The 18597-nt window shown below is 48.1% G+C and overlaps 1 long non-coding RNA gene across 1 annotated transcript in view; it reads left to right on the top strand.

Moving 5' to 3' along the window:
- The first annotated feature begins 996 nt into the window (after positions 1-996).
- The window catches only part of LOC136609086 (uncharacterized), a 31681-nt gene continuing 14080 nt past the window's right edge, over positions 997-18597 (top strand). The window contains exon 1 of the long non-coding RNA XR_010790039.1: positions 997-1032. This is a non-coding gene — a long non-coding RNA (uncharacterized lncRNA). The remainder of the gene's footprint in view (positions 1033-18597) is intronic.

The following is an 18597-nucleotide window of genomic DNA, read 5'->3' as shown; positions in this document are numbered from 1 at the left end:
TGTCCCCAACCATAAAGGTTTTCTTGCTTCTCTGATAGACAAATAAAATCATTGTTCTTGCAGCATTCCAGAGGAGCAAAACCCCCAGCACACCTAATAAAGACGAGAATCTGCTGTATTAGGTAAATATGCACCAAATGTGAACATTTTTCTTACCTTTTTGTTTTATGAATTACTTCAATTATTTATCAAATAATTTCTGTTTTATATATTTACTTTCTACAGTGGAAGCCATTTGTGTTGCTGTCTGTTATTATGTATGGGGGCATACTGTATGGCATCATCTGTGGTTAGGATCCAGATGTCTGCTAGCTTTTCCATAGGGCTCCATGATCTTCTAGCTACAACTAAAATCCTCAAAATGTAATAAGTCTAAGAATACATCCACATCTGTTACTTTCACATGGGATGTGAAGACTTTTGAAATTTAGTAAGATACCATTCTATAGAGATGCACAGAAAGATGTGAGTTATCATCAGATATGTTCCATGTCACTTGCTATAACTCAGATTGGTAGAAGTACAGACTCACTTTGTGATGACTGTCTAATAAACATGAGGGGGTCCAATAAGCCATGTGATGCTCCTCTGGGAATTTTGGTATGCATATGGCGGATGGTATAATGGCTCTACAGCACCAAATAGTAGAAAGTAGCTTTCCTACAAGTCAGTGTTCAAGCTTTTAACAGGCCCTGTAACTAGGAATATGCGCCAAAGACAAAGCATTCTAGGGAAGGTAGGATAATCTGTTATAGGTTCGGACAGTGGCTTGTAGGAGAGCTGCCCTCTTATATGTGGCGCTGTACAGACATTGTACCATCTCCTATTTCCATACTTGCTATAACTCTTTGTGTTGGTTCACTGCCAGTCTACACACACTAACCTGAATGTGATTTACGTAATGGTGAAGGGCGGATCACTGGGTGTGCTTACTTTTTTAAGCATGTAAATTGGCTCCAGTAGTGATCCAGGATCCTATATAAACCCTGTCCCATCCCGAGGTAGTCACAGTCCAGCACAGAAGAGGAGCAGGTAAGCTTTTCTATTATCTATGTACTCATGTAGCACTTGTAAATGTTTTTACACTAACTAGACAGACAGGGATTTTGAAGAATACTAACTTTTTTTATTTCCTAAGTTTTATATTGTTAGAATTGACAAATGGAAATAAAGAAGCCCAGCTCTGACATTGTGTGCCAATCACTGTGCAGCTTACATAGCATATCATTTTAGGAGCTTTGACTTATACAGACACTGCTATACCAATTAAGTTTATGTTTTTCATTTGGACTTTTTTTGTGGGAAAATGGCAAAAGGGATAGTTTCTTAAACTTTTAATTTGTTTTGTAATAATAAAAAAAAATATTTATTTCATTTACTTTTTGAGACCCATTAGAGGACTTGAACTTGCAATTGTCTGATCCCTTGTACACTATACTGCAATAATTCAGTACACTTAATATGCCACTGGCAAGGTTAATAGGCTGAAATCAATGGCAGGCCACTAGACTTCAATAGGTCTCAGGTAGCTATGACAACCGCAAAGCACTCTCATCGCAGTCAGCTATTCAATAAAGCCCTCCCTCTATCTGACAATTTAAATACCTAAACAGCCAGGATAATAGTTATTTCCTAGGGTGTTCTTTTGAAACCCCACACACAACTAATGTACATGTATGTTGGGACATCAATTATAATGAGAAGCTTGTAATACTTCATTTCTCCTGTAGGGGCAATGCAGGCAGATTGAACAGTTCCTGCTGGTTCCTCTCAGTGCTGGGATAGATCTGTCAATACTTATATGTAGCTTTACATCACATAACTGCCGTTTCTTATGATCTCCTAATAATGGGGGTTCTTAGCAGATATTTTGATTATATTATATGAGCCCCTGTAATTAATGAGGAGATGTAAGGTAGAGTGGTAATTTGTATTTGTGCATATAGCGCTGTAACTGACTAGTAAGTCCATCCCCTTAGAAGAACTGTAGAAACTTCCATCACTTTTGTCATCTTCTCAAATGTGCTTTGTAATAAAGTATAACGGCAACACAGATGAAGCAGCGGCTCAGGTGCGCCCCTCATATGTAGCATGAAATGTGTAACCACCCATGATGCATTGCGTTATCACATTGAACTGTTCCAAATGACAAATTCTGTTCTGCTGCACATTAAAAAATGTGCTTCTATGGCATTTATACCAAGCACACACAGCAGTATAGCTAAAAGCTTATAGGCTCTGGTGCAAAAGTTCAACTAGCTACCCCACCTGTGCAACGTCTCTTTATGGCTACCACAAAGTCCTCTCAGTATCTATGGGCTGTTTCGGTGGATCTTTTCAAGGGGTTGTCCTACTTCTAGCTGTTTTGCTGCAGGAAACAGACAGCTCCATACATTGTGCAGTGTATGAAGCTGTCTGCTTCCTGCAGCAATACAGCTAACATTGGGAAACCCCTATAAGTTAACCATTGATGCACAGCCAGGTGTATTTCTAAGGTATTACAAGATCCCAGGCACCAAATAAGTTCTACACTTAGAGCTGTATTTACAGTGCAATTACCTCTGTGATCACAGGTAAGGTTTATTCTGATGTAGTCATAAATGTCTCACTTTTCTTCTCTATGTCAGACTACTATGAAAAATTCTTAGAGTCATGACTCATCTCTGAGCACAAACACTCCATCTTGTTGCTACCCCAATGCTCCTCTGATTGTTCATTGCATAGTAATAGTGCCTCCCACAAATGAACCTCCATTGTAATGCCAAAGTAGTAATGAGTCCCAATAGTGTCCGAAAAGTATAAATGATACCCCTCTTCTGCCTCAAACCTAGTCCACATGGTTTCCCTAAAAGTAATAATGAGGAATCATTGTGCCCCAAAGGTAGTACAGTGATTCCTCGTCTTACGTTCCAGAGACCCCTGCGATATGTGAAAATCGACAAAGTAGCGGCGTTATATTTACACAAATCAATCTGTGGGGTGAACTGCCTAACGATCACAAAAGTGAACAAACAGACTGATGCTACGATCAGTGAGCCAATCAGCACCCAATACAGAACACATTCCATCAGCCAATAGTGTGCCATGTACAATCTCGCATTGGCAAGCGCTAGTGGCGTCCTGTATTTCCTGTATGCACCGCAAAATTCCACGATATAGCAAAAGAACTCTGCGAAAACAGAAAGCATACATGGTCTATCTAAAATCCACGATGCACTGAAGCCGCAATCATTGAACCACGATATAGTGACGGATCATTGTATTGAGTTCTCACTGTGCCTCCAAAGGATTATTGAGTCTTTTGTCTTCCCAAAATAATAATGAGCCCTCTTTCACCCCAAGGTAGTACTGAGTTCTCATTGTGCCTCTAAAGTATTATTGAGTGCTTTGTGTCCCCAAAGTAGTATTGAGATCCTTTTCTGCCCCAAAGTAAACAATGAGCCTTCTGTGCCCCAAAAGTAGTAATGACTCCTCTATGTCCCCAAAGTAGAAATGGGCCCTATTCCACTGAAACAGTAATGAACCCTTTGCACCCGAATAATAAGCTTTGTGTCCCCAAAATATTAATGAGCCCTCTGCACCCCAAAAATAGTAATGAATCATCTTTGCCCCCAAAATAGTAAGGAACTGACCTTGAGTCCTTATTGTGGTAATGATCCCCATTTGTGCCTAAAAAGTAGTAACTAGCTCACTGCATCCCAATAAAATAATGTGCTTCCAAAGTAGTAATCTTCACTACAAAAGAGTCCCCTTCGCTTCAAAAGTAATCAGTTTTCTGCATTTTGTGACTAGTAAGGAGTCTGCAATGTAGTATGGAGTCCTCTGTGCTCCCAAAGTAGTAATGAGCCATCTGCACCCCTAAAGGTAATATTGATCTCCAATTGTGCTTCTAAAGTATTAATTACATGCCACAATCACACTCCACTATGTCCCCAAAGTAGTAATTTCGTCTTCTGTGTGACACTTACAAAGGAACCCTCCAGTATTAAAAAATAGTAAGGAGCCTCTATTGTGCCTTCAGAAGCACCCTGAAAGTAATATTGAGACCCCACTGTTCCCCAAAGTAGTAATGAGCTTGCATTATGCCTCAACGTAATATTAAGTCTAATATTATCCAAAAAATGAGTCTGCAGGTACCCAAGGTATGAATGACCCCTATGAGCCCTTCAATGAATGAATTAAGTTTGATTGTGCACCTGAAGTAGCAATGTGAGCTCTGTACCCTCAAAGCAACTTCACCTGCCCCAAAAGACATAATGAGCATTCTGTGCTCAAAATGCAGTAAAGACTGTCCTCTGTGGCTATAGATTAGTCATTAGGTATGTGCCCCCAAGTAATTTCAAGCCCTCTGTGCCACAACAAGTTGTAATTAGCCCAATTGTGCTCCCAAAGTAATACTCAGCCCTGTGAAACCTCAAAGTAGTTTTGAGCTCTGATCCTAAAGTAGTAACAACTCTTATTTATGCCCACCAGATAGAAGTGAGCCCTATGTAACCTCAAAATACTAATACATCCTTTGGAATCCCTGAGTAGCAAAACAACTCCTGTGCCTCCAAGTGTAATGAGTTCCTATTGTCCTTTAAATGTAGTAATAAGTCTACTGTGCTTCCAAAGTAATAATCAGTTTGCCACCAAATTAGTATTAAGACACCACTGTGCCTCCAAAGTTCTCTTTCTGCTCTAGTAGAATGCTAAAGATGCAGACGCTGTCATGTGTCACATCCAAGACTTCTAAGTTCTTCATTAAACAGCATGCAGTGAGCCTCATATGGCAAAGGGGGGGGGGGGGATGGTTCACCAAGGTTCTAGGGATTGGCCACATTTGCAACGACTGCGACCCCTACAGCTACGCCACTGAGCACAGACTGTTATATGTGTTACACAAGATTGTTTACAATTAGAGATGAGCGAACGTACTCGTCCGAGCTTGATACTCGTTCGAGTATTAGCGTGTTCGAGATGCTCGTTACTCGTGACGAGTACCACGCGATGTTCGAGTTACTTTCACTTTCATCTCTGAGACGTTAGCGCGCTTTTCTGGCCAATAGAAAGACAGGGAAGGCATTACAACTTCCCCCTGCGACGTTCAAGCCCTATACCACCCTCCTGCAGTGAGTGGCAGGCGAGATCAGGTGTCACCCGAGTATAAAAATCGGCCCCTCCCGCGGCTCGCCTCAGATGCGTTGTGACATAGCTGAGGGACAGTGCTGTTGGTGCCGGAACTGCTATAGGGAGAGTGTTAGGAGTTAGTGTAGGCTTCAAGAACCCCAACGGTCCTTCTTAGGGCCACATCTAACCGTGTGCAATACTGTGGAGGCAGCTTTTTGCAGTGTTGCACATTTTATTTTTTTTGCTATATCGGCCGTACAGAGCATTGCGCCCTGCAGTAATACTCCAGGGACAGAATTGTGTAGGCAGGGAGAGAAGACATATATTATTGACTGAATATACGCAGTGGTCCTTTTCAAAAAAATATTGGGTAAAAAATCTATTTGGCCTGCCTGTCACTGTGCTCAGTGTTCTGGGTCCGTGTGTGCTGGGTGTAGTAGTTCTACAAATAAATACGCAGGCAGCTAAGTGTTACAGCAGGCGTGCGCCAAATTATTTCCTGGCTTTCCGTAAGCGAAGTCAGCCTCCAACCACAGGCCAATAAGCGGCACATTTAATTACAGCGTTCTGTTTCTGCATTACTGGTAATACAGCATGCAGAGGGGTAGGGGTAGGCCTAGAGGACATGGGCGCGGCCGAGGACGCGGAGGCCCTAGTCCGGGTGTGGGCACAGGCCGAGCTCCTGATCCAGGTGTATCGCAGCCGACTGCTGCGGGATTAGGAGAGAGGCACGTTTCTGGCATCCCCACATTCATAGCACATTTAATGGGTCCACGCGGTAGACCTTTATTAGAAAATGAGCAGTGTGAGCAGGTCCTGTCGTGGATGGCAGAAAGTGCTTCCAGCAACCTATCGTCCACCCACAGTTCTGCGCCGTCCACTGCTGCAACTCAGAATCCTCTGGCTGCTGCTCCTCCTTCCTCCCAGCCTCCTCACTCCATGAAAATGAGACATTCTGAGGAGCGGGCAGACTCCCAGGAACTGTTCTTGGGCCCCTGCTCAGATTGGGCAGCAGTGGTTCCTCTCCCACCAGAGGAGTTTATCCTGACTAATGCCCAACCATTGGAAAGTTCCCGGGGTCCGGGGGATGAGGCTGCGGACATCCGGCAACTGTCTCAAGAGCTTTCAGTGGGTAAGGAGGCCGATGACGATGAGACACAGTTGTCTATCAGTGAGGTAGTAGTAAGGGCATTAAGTCCGAGGGAGGAGCGCACTGAGGATTCTGAGGAAGAGCAGCAGGACAATTAGGTGACTGACCCCACCTGGTTTGCTACGCCTACTGAGGACAGGTCTTCAGAGGGGGAGGCAAGGGCAGCAGCAGGGCAGGTTGCAAGAGGCAGTGCGGTGGCCAGGGGTAAAGGCAGGGCAAGACCGAATAATCCACCAACTGTTTCCCAAAGCGCCCCCTCGCGCCATGCCACCCTGCAGAGGCCGAGGTGCTCAAACGTCTGGCAGTTTTTCACAGAGTGCAGACGACCGACGAACAGTGGTGTGCAACCTTTGTCGCGCCAAGATCAGCCGGGGAGCCACCACCACCAGCCTAACCACCACCAGCATGCGCAGACATATGATGGCCAAGCACCCCACAAGGTGGGACGAAGGCTGTTCACCGCCTCCGGTTTGCACCGCTGCCTCTCCCCCTGTGCCCCAACCTGCCACTGAGATCCAACCCCGCTCTGAGGACACAGGCACTACCGTCTCCTGGCCTGCACCCACACCCTCACCTCCGCTGTCCTCGGCCCCATCCACCAATGTCTCTCAGCGCACCGTCCAGCCGTCGCTAGCGCAAGTGTTTGAGCGCAAGCGCAAGTACGCCGCCGCGCACCCGCACGCTCAAGCGTTAAATGTGCACGTAGCCAAATTTATCAGCCTGGAGATGCTGCCGTAAAGTATGATGGCGGCGGCGGCCCCGCGCTACTCAGTTCCCAGTCGCCACTATTTTTCCCGATGTGCCGTCCCCACTATATCTCCCTGACGGCACATTGGGTGAATTTAGTGGAGGCTGGGACAGAGTCAGAGCCTGGGACCGCTCACGTCCTACCCACCCCCAGAATTGCGGGCCCCAGCTCGGTGGTGGTATCTGCAGCGGTGTATGCTTCCTCCAGTAAACCACCCTCCTCCTCCTCCTCCTCCAACGCAACCTCTGTCTCGCAATCAAGATGTGTCAGCAGCAGCACGACGCCAGCAGTCGGTGTCGCGCGTCGTGGCAGCACAGCGGTGGGCAAGCGTCAGCAGGCCGTGCTGAAACTACTCAGCTTAGGAGATAAGAGGCACACGGCCCACGAACTGCTGCAGGGTCTGACAGAGCAGACCGACCGCTGGCTTGCGCCGCTGAGCCTCCAACCGGGCATGGTCGTGTGTGACAACGGCCGTAACCTGGGGCGGCTCTGCAGCTCGGCAGCCTTACGCACGTGCCATGCCTGGCCCACGTCTTTAATTTGGTGGTTCAGCGCTTTCTGAAAAGCTACCCACGCTTGTCAGACCTGCTCGGAAAGGTGCGCCGGCTCTGCGCACATTTCTGCAAGTCCCACACTGTTGGCCAGGCTCTATGAGCAGCGTAGAGCTATAGTGGAATACCAACTCCAACATGGGCGGCGCAGTGGGAGTCAGCCTCCTCAATTATTTACAGAAGAGTGGTCCTGGTTGGCAGACATCTGCCAGGTCCTTGGAAAGTTTGAGGAGTCTACCCAGGTGGTGAGCGGGGATGCTGCAATCATTAGCGTCACCATTCCTCTGCTATGCCTGTTGAGAAGTTGCCTGCAAAGCATAAAGGCAGACGCTTTGCGCTCGGAAACAGAGCCGGGGGAAGACAGTATGTCGCTGGATAGTCAGAGCACCCTCCTGTCTAAATCTCAGCGCAGTGAGGAGGAGGAGGGGGAAGAAGAGGAGGAGGGGGAAGAGACAGCTTGGCCCACTGGTGAGGGTACACATGCTGCTGGCCTGTCATCCTTTCAGCGTGGATGGCCTGAGGAGGAGGAGGAGGAGGAGGATCCTGAAAGTGATCTTCCTAGTGAGGACAGTCATGTGTTGCGTAGAGGTACCCTGGCACACATGGCTGACTTCATGTTAGGATGCCTTTCTCGTGACCCTCGCGTTACACGCATTCTGGCCACTACGGATTACTGGGTGTACACACTGCTCGACCCACGGTATAAGGAGAACCTTTCCACTCTCATACCCGAAGAGGAAAGGGGTTCGAGAGTGTTGCTATACCACAGGACCCTGGCGGACAAACTGATGGTAAAATTCCCATATGACTGCGCTAGTGGCCGAAGGCGCAGTTCCGAGGGCCAGGTAGCAGGGGAGGCGCGGAGATCAGGCAGCATGTACAGCACAGGCAGGGCAACACTCTTTAAGGCCCTTGACTGCTTTATGGCTCCCAAGCAAGACTGTGTCACCGCTCCCCAGTCACGGCTGAGTCGGCGGTAGCACTGTAAAAGGATGGTGAGGGAATACGTAGCCGATCGCACGACCGTCCTCCGTGACGCCTCTGCCCCCTACAACTACTGGGTGTCGAAGCTGGACACGTGGCCTGAACTCGCGCTGTATGCCCTGGAGGTGCTTGCTTGTCCTGCGGCTAGCGTCTTGTCAGAGAGGGTGTTTAGTGCGGCTGGGGGAATCATCACAGATAAGCGTACCCGCCTGTCAACCGACAGTGCCGACAGGCTAACACTCATCAAGATGAACAAAGCCTGGATTTCCCCAGACTTCTCTTCTCCACCAGCGGACAGCAGCGATACCTAAGCAATACGTAGGCCGCACCCGCGGATGGAAGCATCGTTCTGTATCCCCATCAAAAGCGGGGACCTTTTCGCTTCATCAATCTGTGCATAATATTCCTCCTCCTCCTCCTGCTCCTCCTCCTGAAACCTCACATAATCACGCCGAACGGGCAATTTTTCTTAGGCCCACAAGGCTCAGTCATATAATTTTTGTAAACAATTTTTATACGTTTCAATGCTCATTAAAGCGTTGAAACTTTCAACAATTTTTATTTTAACTGTGCTGCCTCCTGGCCTAGTTACCAATTAAGCCACATTAACCAAAGCGATTAATGGGTTTCACCTGCCCTCTTGGTTGGGCATGGGCAATTTTTCTGATGTACATTAGTATTGTTGATACAGCAATTTTTGTGGGCCCTCGCCTACAGTGTAATCAAATGAATTTTTAGCCCACCTGCATTACAGCTGACGTAACATCAGCTGTGTTGGGCACTGCAATGGGATATTTTTATGTACCGCCGGTGGGTTCCAGGGAGCCACCCATGCTGTGGGTCCACAGGGAGTTGTAAATGCATCTGTTTCCACTTCTAAAGAACCCCAGTCTGACTGGGGCATGCAGTGTGGGCCGAAGCCCACCTGCATTAAACATGACATTACTACCTCAGCTGTGATGGGCAATGCAATGGGATATATTTATGTACCGCCGGTGGCTTCCTGGCACCCATCCATGCTGTGGGTCCACAGGGAGTTGTAAATGCATCTGTTTCCACTTCTAAAGAACCCCAGTCTGACTGGGGCATGCAGTGTCGGCCGAAGCCCACCTGCATTAAACATGACATTACTACCTCAGCTGTGATGGGCAATGCAATGGGATATATTTATGTACCGCCGGTGGCTTCCTGGCACCCACCCATGCTGTGGGTCCACAGGGAGTTGTAAATGCATCTGTTTCCACTTCTAAAGAACCCCAGTCTGACTGGGGTATGCAGTGTGGGCCGAAGCCCACCTGCATTAAGCACGACATTACATCAGCTGTGATGGGCACTGCAATGGGATATATTTATGTACCGCCGGTGGCTTCCTGGCACCCACCCATGCTGTGGGTCCACAGGGAGTTGTTAATGCATCTCTTTCCACTTCTAAAGAACCCAAGTCTGACTGGGGTATGCAGTGTGGGCCGAAGCCCACCTGCATTAAGCACGACATTACATCAGCTGTGATGGGCACTGCAATGGGATATATTTATGTACCGCCGGTGGGTTCCAGGGAGCCACCCATGCTGTGGGTGCACACGGAATTCCCATTGCGGAGTTGTACCTGCCTGTGACTATATATAAAAAAACGCGGTCTGACTGGGGCATGCAGACACCTTGACAGAATGAATAGTGTGTGGCACATAGGTTCCCCACTGCTATGCCCACGTGTGCAGCTCCAGATGGAGGTGGCACAGGATTGGATTTCTCATTGCTTCTGTACAGCATTGTGGGCTATTGCCCCGCCCCTTTTAAAGAGGGTCGCTGCCTGGCCGTGCCAACCCTCTGCAGTGTGTGCCTGCTTTTCCTGTGGCAGACGCACTTATAAATAGACATGAGGGTGGCATGGCATGAGGGCAGCTGAAGGCTGGGCAGGGATAGTTTGGTGTGCGCCGTGGACACTGGGTCGGGGGGGGGGGGGGTTGGGCAGCATGTAACCCAGGAGAAGTGGCAGCGGAGTGTCATACAGGCAGTGATTGTGCTTTGTTGAAGGTAGTGTGGTGCTTAGCTAAGGTATGCATTGCTAATGAGGGCTTTTTCAAGATGTAAAAGTTGTTGGGGGGGGGCAATCTTGCTGCTATTGTGGCTTAATAGTTGGACCTGGGAACTTCATATGCAGCCCAACATGTAGCCCCTCGCCTGCCCTATCCGTTTCTGTGTCGTTCCCATCACTTTATTGAATTGCCCCGATTTTCACAAATGAAAACCTTAGCGAGCATCGGCGATATACAAAAATGCTCGGGTCGCCCATTGACTTCAATGGGGTTCGTTACTCGAAACGAACCCTCGAGCATCGCGAAAAATTCGTCTCGAGTAACGAGCACCCGAGCATTTTGGTGCTCGCTCACCTCTATTTACAATATCTGAAGGCCACTGAAATGACTTACTCCTAGAGATCATTTACTCCAAGACTCCTACCCTGATAGTATGTGGTACTATTGTTTGTGTTTTTTCTATTTCCCCACACATTTGAATAATGAATCCATCCTAGAAGCTGCAAGTCACAGCCAAGAGTCAGCTAGTCAGTAAGACCTACAAATAAGAAGACCACGTCAGTGCAGACTATGATACAGTGTGAGAGAGAACTTGAAAGTGAGTACAGATGGCTTTAGAGCTGTGTTTCTCCTCCTCAGCCTTTCACATCTTACTAGATAAGAGGAGGAGCAAGATAAATCATGGCTGCCGGCACTGGCTGCTAAGCTGGAAATCTTCCTTTTAAAATCATGTGGATATCCTTATCCCTAGGATAAGGAATAATGCAGGGCTACTCCAACTGCCCTTGTGAACTACTGAGAATGTTCCATATATAAAGAATAGTTGCCGTGTCAAGAGAATCAGACACGTCTAGAGAGGACAAAGCAGCTGCATTCAACCTGGAGAGACAAAGCGCCAGCCCAACAGAGCAGACAATTGGCGGAGGCCGCTGCAAGAAGAGCAGCTTAAGCAGCACTGTCCCTGCACTGAGGAGCAGCACAAGCAAGGGCCTGATGATTGGGGGCTGAAGGTGGAATGAGCTGCAAGAAAGAGAGTTTGGAACTGCTATGTGGCAAAAAGGTGTAAATGAAGTGAATGGTGTGCACACTAGCAGTGAGTTCCTAGAGCCAATGCAGGCAAACTAACCATGTAGCACTATGACCTATATTATTAGAGGACATTGTAATTGTGGATGGATTAAATGGTTAACTTCTTAAGAACATGGCCTATTTTGGGCTTAAGGACGCAACGATTTTTGGAGGATTTTCATCTCCATTTTTCAAAAGCCATAACTTTTTTATTTTTCCGTCGACGTGGCCGTATAAGGGCTTGTTTTTTGAGTGGTGAGCTGTAGTTTTTATCGGTGCCACATTTGGGTACATAGACTATATCGTAAAACTTTTATAATTTTTTTTATGATAACAGGGAGAGAAAACGCATCAATTCTGCCATAGATTTTTTGGTTTTTTTTTTACAGCGGTAATCATGCAGCACAAATGACATAATAGATTTTCTCTGCGGGCCGGTACGATTACAACGATACCAAAATTCTTATATTTTTTTAGATTTTTCCACTTTTTTGCAATAAAAAACCCTTTTCTGGAAATCTTTTTTTTCTCTATCGCTACATTCAAGGGTACATCATTTTGCGGGAAGTACCTGCCTGCCATCACGTACCCTTACATCAAGGGGCGGGAAGGGGTTAATAATAAACTGTGTCTGGGAAATATTCTGGAAGCCTATAGAAAAATACATCTACTATAATACTGCTCCCTGTGTGCAAGAATATAACTACTAGAATACTACCCCCTATGTACAAGAATAAAACTACTATAATACTGCCCCCTATATACAAGAATATAACAATTATAATACTGTCCTCCTATGTACAAGAATATAACTACTATAATACTGCCCCCTATGTACAAGAATATAACTACTATAATGCTGCACCTATGTCCAATAATTTAACTACTAGAATAGTGCCCCTATGTAAAAGAATATAACTACTAGAATACTGCCCCCTATGTACAAGAATAAAAATACTATAATACTGCCTCCTGTGTGCAAGAATATAACTACTAGAATACTACCCCCTATGTACAAGAATATAAGTACTATAATACTGCTCCCTGTGTGCAAGAATATAACTACTAGAATACTACCCCCTATGTACAAGAATAAAACTATTATAATACTGCCCTCCTATATAGAAGAATATAACAATTATAATACTGTCCCTATGTACAAGAATATAACTACTATAATACTGCCCCCTATGTACAAGAATATAACGACTATAATGCTGCACCTATGTACAATAATATAACTACTATAATAGTGCCCCTATGTACAAGAATATAACTACTATAATACTGCCCCATATGTACAAGAATATAACTACTATAATACTGCCCCTATGTACAAGAATATTACTACTATAATACTGCCCCATATGTACAAGAATATAACTACTATAATACTGCCCCTATGTACAAGAATATAACTACTATAATACTGCCCTCCTATATACAAGAATATAACAATTATAATACTGTCCCTATGTACAAGAATATAACTACTATAATACTGCCCCCTATGTACAAGAATATAAAGACTATAATGCTGCACCTATGTACAATAATATAACTACTATAATAGTGCCCCTATGTACAAGAATATAACTACTATAATACTGCCCCATATGTACAAGAATATAACTACTATAATACTGCCCCTATGTACAAGAATATTACTACTATAATACTGCCTCCTATGTACAAGAATATAACTACTATAATACTGCCCTCTATGTACAAGAATATAACTACTATAATACTGCTTCATATTTACAAGACTATAACTACTATAATACTGCCTCCTATGTACAAGAATTAGAGATGAGTGAACGTGTTCTTCCGAGCTTGATATTCGTGCGAATATTAGGGTGTTCGGGATGTTCGTTATTCGTAACGAACACCATGCGGTGTTCTGGTTACTTTCACTTCCTTCCCTGAGACGTTAGCGCGCTTTGCTGGCCAATTGAAAGACAGGGAAGGCATTACAACTTCCCCCTGTGACATTCAAGCCCTATACCACCCCCCTGCTGTGAGTGGCTGGGAAGATCAGGTGTCACCCGAACATAAAAGTCGGCCCCTCCCGCGGTTCGCCTCAGATGCCGTGTGAGTTAGATGAGGGACAGTGCTGTTTGTACCGGAGCTGCTGTAGGGAAAGAATTGGTAGTTAGTGTAGGCTTCAAGACCCCCCAAAGGTCCTTATTAGGGCCACTGATAGCTGTGTGTTGGCTGCTGTTAGCAGTGGCAATTTTTTTTTCTTCTCAAAATCGGCTCTGCAGAGCGTTGCACCCGGCATTAGGGACAGAAGTGTTGGATAGGCAGGGAGAGTGTTAGGAGTGAGTGTAGCCTTCAAGAACCTCAACGGTCCTTTCTAGGGCCATATTTATCTGTGTGCAGTACTGTCCAGGCTGCTGTTAGCTGTGCTGCATTTTTTTTTGCTTCTCAAAATCGCCTCTGCAGACCATTGCACCCTCCATTGATACTGCAGGGAAAGAATTGTATAGGCAGGGCCACAACACAGTTATTATTCATTGAATATACGCAGTGCTGCCTTTTGGTGCAAAAAACCGGAAAATAATTCTATTTGTCCTGCCTCTGTCCGTCCTAACGCCGGTGGACACGTGTCGGCTGCGTGTGCAACCTGTAAAAATCAGACGCACCCAGCTACGTTTTACTCCTGGCTTTGCCATTTGCTTTCCTTAATTGGGAAAAAAAATACCTGCTCTGCCACAGTTAATAACTCTGCTACCCTCACGTTCTGTGACACATTAGCAGGAAAACAGCACAGTTATTAAACTTCTCATGTTCATAGAATATACGCAGTGCTGCCTTTTGGTGCAAAAAAACAAGTGAAAATAATTCTATTTGTCCTGCCTCTGTCCGTCCTAACGCCGGTGGACACGTGTCGGCTGCGTGTGCAACCTGTAAAAATCAGACGCACCCAGCTACGTTTTACTCCTGGCTTTGCCATTTGCTTTCCTTAATTGGGAAAAAAAATACCTGCTCTGCCACAGTTAATAACTCTGCTACCCTCACGTTCTGTGACACATTAGCAGGAAAACAGCACAGTTATTAAACTTCTCATGTTCATAGAATATACGCAGTGCTGCCTTTTGGTGCAAAAAAACGGAAAATAATTCTATTTGTCCTGCCTCTGTCCGTCCTAACGCCGGTGGACACGTGTCGGCTGCGTGTGCAACCTGTAAAAATCAGACGCACCCAGCTACGTTTTACTCCTGGCTTCGCCATTTGCTTTCCTTAATTGGGAAAAAAAATACCTGCTCTGCCACAGTTAATAACTCTGCTACCCTCACGTTCTGTGACACATTAGCAGGAAAACAGCACAGTTATTAAACTTAGATTATTCATTCACTAGAGGCAGTGGGGCCTTTCGTTTTCAAAAAAGGGAAAAAATTATATTTGGCCTGCAGTCTTGCGCCAATTTATTAGCTGCCTGTGAAATCAAATCACTGGTAATACAGCATGCTGAGGGGTAGGGGTAGGTCTAGAGGACGTGGACGCGGCCGAGGTTGCGGAGGGCCAAGTCAGGGTGTGGGCACAGGCCAAGCTCCTGATCCAGGTGTGTCGCAGCCGACTGCTGCGCGATTAGGAGAGAGGCACGTTTCTGGTGTCCCCACATTCATCGCACAATTAATGGGTCCACGCGGGAGACGGTTATTAGAAAATGAGCAGTGTGAGCAGGTCCTGTCCTGGATGGCAGAAAGTGCTTCGAGCAACCTATCGTCTACCCGCAGTTCTGCGCCGTCCACTGCTGCCAATCCGAATCCTCTGTCTGCTGCTCCTCCTTCCTCCCAGTCTCCTCACTCCACTACAATAACACCTGCTCAGGAGCGGGAACACTCCCAGGAACTGTTCTCGGGCCCCTGCTTAGATTGGGCAGCAGCGGTTCCTCTCCCACCAGAGGAGTTTATCGTCACTGATGCCCAACCATTCGAAAGTTCCCGGGGTCCGGGGGAAGAGGCTGGGGACTTCCGCCAACTGTCTCAACAACTTTCTGTGGGCGAGGAGGACGATGACGATCAGACACAGTTGTCTTGCAGTGAGGTAGTAGTAAGGGCAGTAAGTCCGAGGGAGCAGCGCACAGAGGATTCGGAGGAAGAGCAGCAGGACGATGAGGTGACTGACCCCACCTGGTGTGCAACGCTTACTCAGGAGGACAGGTCTTCAGAGGTGGAGTCAAGGGCATCAGCAGGGCAGGTTGCAAGAGGCAGTGCGGTGGCCAGGGGTAGAGGCAGGGCCAGACCGAAAAATCCACCAAGTGTTTCCCAAAGCGCCCCCTCGCGCCATGCCACCCTGCAGAGGCCGAGGTGCTCTAAGGTCTGGCAGTTTTTCACAGACGCCTGACGACCGACGAACAGTGGTGTGCAACCTTTGTCGCGCAAAGCTCAGCCGGGGAGCCAACACCAACAGCCTCACCACCACCACCATGCGCAGACATATGATGGCCAAGCACCCCGCAAGGTGGGACGAAGGCCGTTCAGCGCCTCCGGTTTGCACCCCTACCTCTCCCCCTGTGCCCCAACCTGCCACTGAGATGCAACCCCCCTCTCAGGACACAGGCACTACCGTCTCCTGGCCTGCACCCACACCCTCACCTCCGCTGTCCTCGGCCCCATCCAGCAGTGTAGTTCAGCGCACCGTCCAGCCGTCGCTTGCGCAACTGTTGGAGTGCAAGCGCAAGTACGCCGCCACGCACCCGCACGCTCAAACGTTAACCGTCCGCATAGCAAAATTCATCAGCCTTGAGATGCTGCCGTATAGGGTTGTGGAAACGGAGTCCTTCAAAAGTATCATGGAGGCGGCGGCCCCGCGCTACTCAGTTCCCAGTCGCCACTACTTTTCCCGATGTGCCGTCCCAGCCCTGCACGACCACGTCTCCCGCAACATTGTACGCGCCCTCACCAACGCGGTTACTGCCACGGTCCACTTAACTACGGACACGTGGACAAGCACAGGCGGGCAGGGCCACTACATCTCCCTGACGGCACATTGGGTGAATTTAGTGGAGGCTGGGACAGAGTCAGAGCCTGGGACCGCTCATGTCCTACCCACCCCCAGAATTGCGGGCCCCAGCTCGGTGGTGGTATCTGCGGAGGTGTATGCTTCCTCCACTAAAGCACCCTCCTCCTCCTCCTCCTCCTCCTCTGTCTCGCAATCAAGATGTGTTAGCAGCAGCATGTCGCCAGCAGTCGGTGTCGCGCGGTGTGGCAGCACAGCGGTGGGCAAGCGTCAGCAGGCCGTGCTGAAACTACTCAGCTTAGGCGATAAGAGGCACACGGCCCACGAACTGCTGCAGGGTCTGACACAGCAGACCGACCGCTGGCTTGCGCCGCTGAGCCTCCAACTGGGCATGGTCGTGTGTGACAACGGCCGTAACCTGGTGGCGGCTCTGCAGCTCGGCAGCCTCACGCACGTGCTATGCCTGGCCCACGTCTTTAATTTGGTGGTTCAGCGCTTTCTGAAAAGCTACCCACGCTTGTCAGACCTGCTCGTAAAGGCGCGCCGGCTCTGCGCACATTTCCGCAAGTCCCACACGGACGCTGCCACCCTGCGCACCCTGCAACATCACTTTAAGCTGCCAGTGCACCGACTGCTGTGCGACGTGCCCACACGGTGGAACTCTACGCTCCACATGTTGGCCAGGCTCTATGAACAACGTAGAGCTATAGTCGAATACCAACTCCAACATGGGCGGCGCAGTGGGAGTCAGCCTCCTCAATTCCTTTCAGAAGAGTGGGCCTGGTTGGCAGACATCTGCCATGTCCTTGGTAATTTTGAGGAGTCTACCCAGGTGGTGAGCGGCGATGCTACAAACATTAGCGTCACCATTCCTCTGCTATACATCTTGAGAAATTCCCTGCAAACCATAAAGTCAGCTGCTTTGCGCTCGGAAACGGGGGCGGGGGAAGACAGTATGCCGCTGGATAGTCAGGGCACCCTCCTGTCTATTTCTCAGCGCGTACAGGAGGAGGAGGAGGAGCATGAGGAGGATGAGGAGGAGGGGGAAGAAACAGCTTGGGCCGCTGCTGACGGTACACCGGCTGATTGCCTGTCATCCTTTCAGCGTGTATGGCCTGAGGAGGAGGAGGAGGAGGAGGAGGAGGAGGATCCTGAAAGTGATCTTCCTAGTGAAGACAGCCATGTGTTGCGTACAGGTACCCTGGCACACATGGCTGACTTCATGTTAGGATGCCTTTCTCGTGACCCTCGCGTTGCACGCATTCTGGCCACGACGGATTACTGGGTGTACACACTGCTCGATCCACGGTATAAGGAGAACCTGCCCACTCTGATTCCCGAAGAGGAAAGGGGTTCGAGAGTGTTGCTATACCACAGGACCCTTGCGGACAAGCTGATGGTAAAATTCCCAGCCGACAGCGCTAGTGGCAGAAGGCGCAGTACCGAGGGCAAGGTAGCAGGGGATGTGCGTAGATCGAGCAGCATGTACATCCCAGGCAGTGCAACAGTCTTTAAGGGCCTGGCCAGCTTTATGGCTCCCCACCAAGACTGTGTCACCGCTCCCCAGTCACGGCTGAGTCGGCGGGAGCACTGTAAAAGGATGGTGAGGGAGTACGTAGCGGATCGCACGACAATCCTTGGTGACGCCTCTGCCCCCTACAACTACTGGGTGTCGAAGCTGGACACGTGGCCTGAACTAGCGCTGTATGCCCTGGAGGTGCTTGCTTGTCCTGCGGCTAGCGTCTTGTCGGAGAGGGTGTTTAGTGCGGCTGGGGGAATCATCACAGATAAGCGTAGCCGCTTGTCAACCAACAGTGCCGACAGGCTAACACTCATCAAGATGAACAAAGGCTGGATTTCGCCAGACTTCTGTTCTCCACCAGCGGACAGCAGCGATACGTAAGCAATACGTAGGCTGCACCCGCGGATGGAAGCTACGTTCTCTCTCACCATCCAAAACGGGGACATTTCTGCTTCATCAAT

Source organism: Eleutherodactylus coqui, chromosome 1, assembly GCF_035609145.1.
Source record: "Eleutherodactylus coqui strain aEleCoq1 chromosome 1, aEleCoq1.hap1, whole genome shotgun sequence".
Lineage (NCBI taxonomy): Eukaryota > Metazoa > Chordata > Amphibia > Anura > Eleutherodactylidae > Eleutherodactylus > Eleutherodactylus coqui.
Note: the sequence above shows the minus strand (reverse complement) of the source record. Positions and strands in the feature narration are given on the sequence as shown.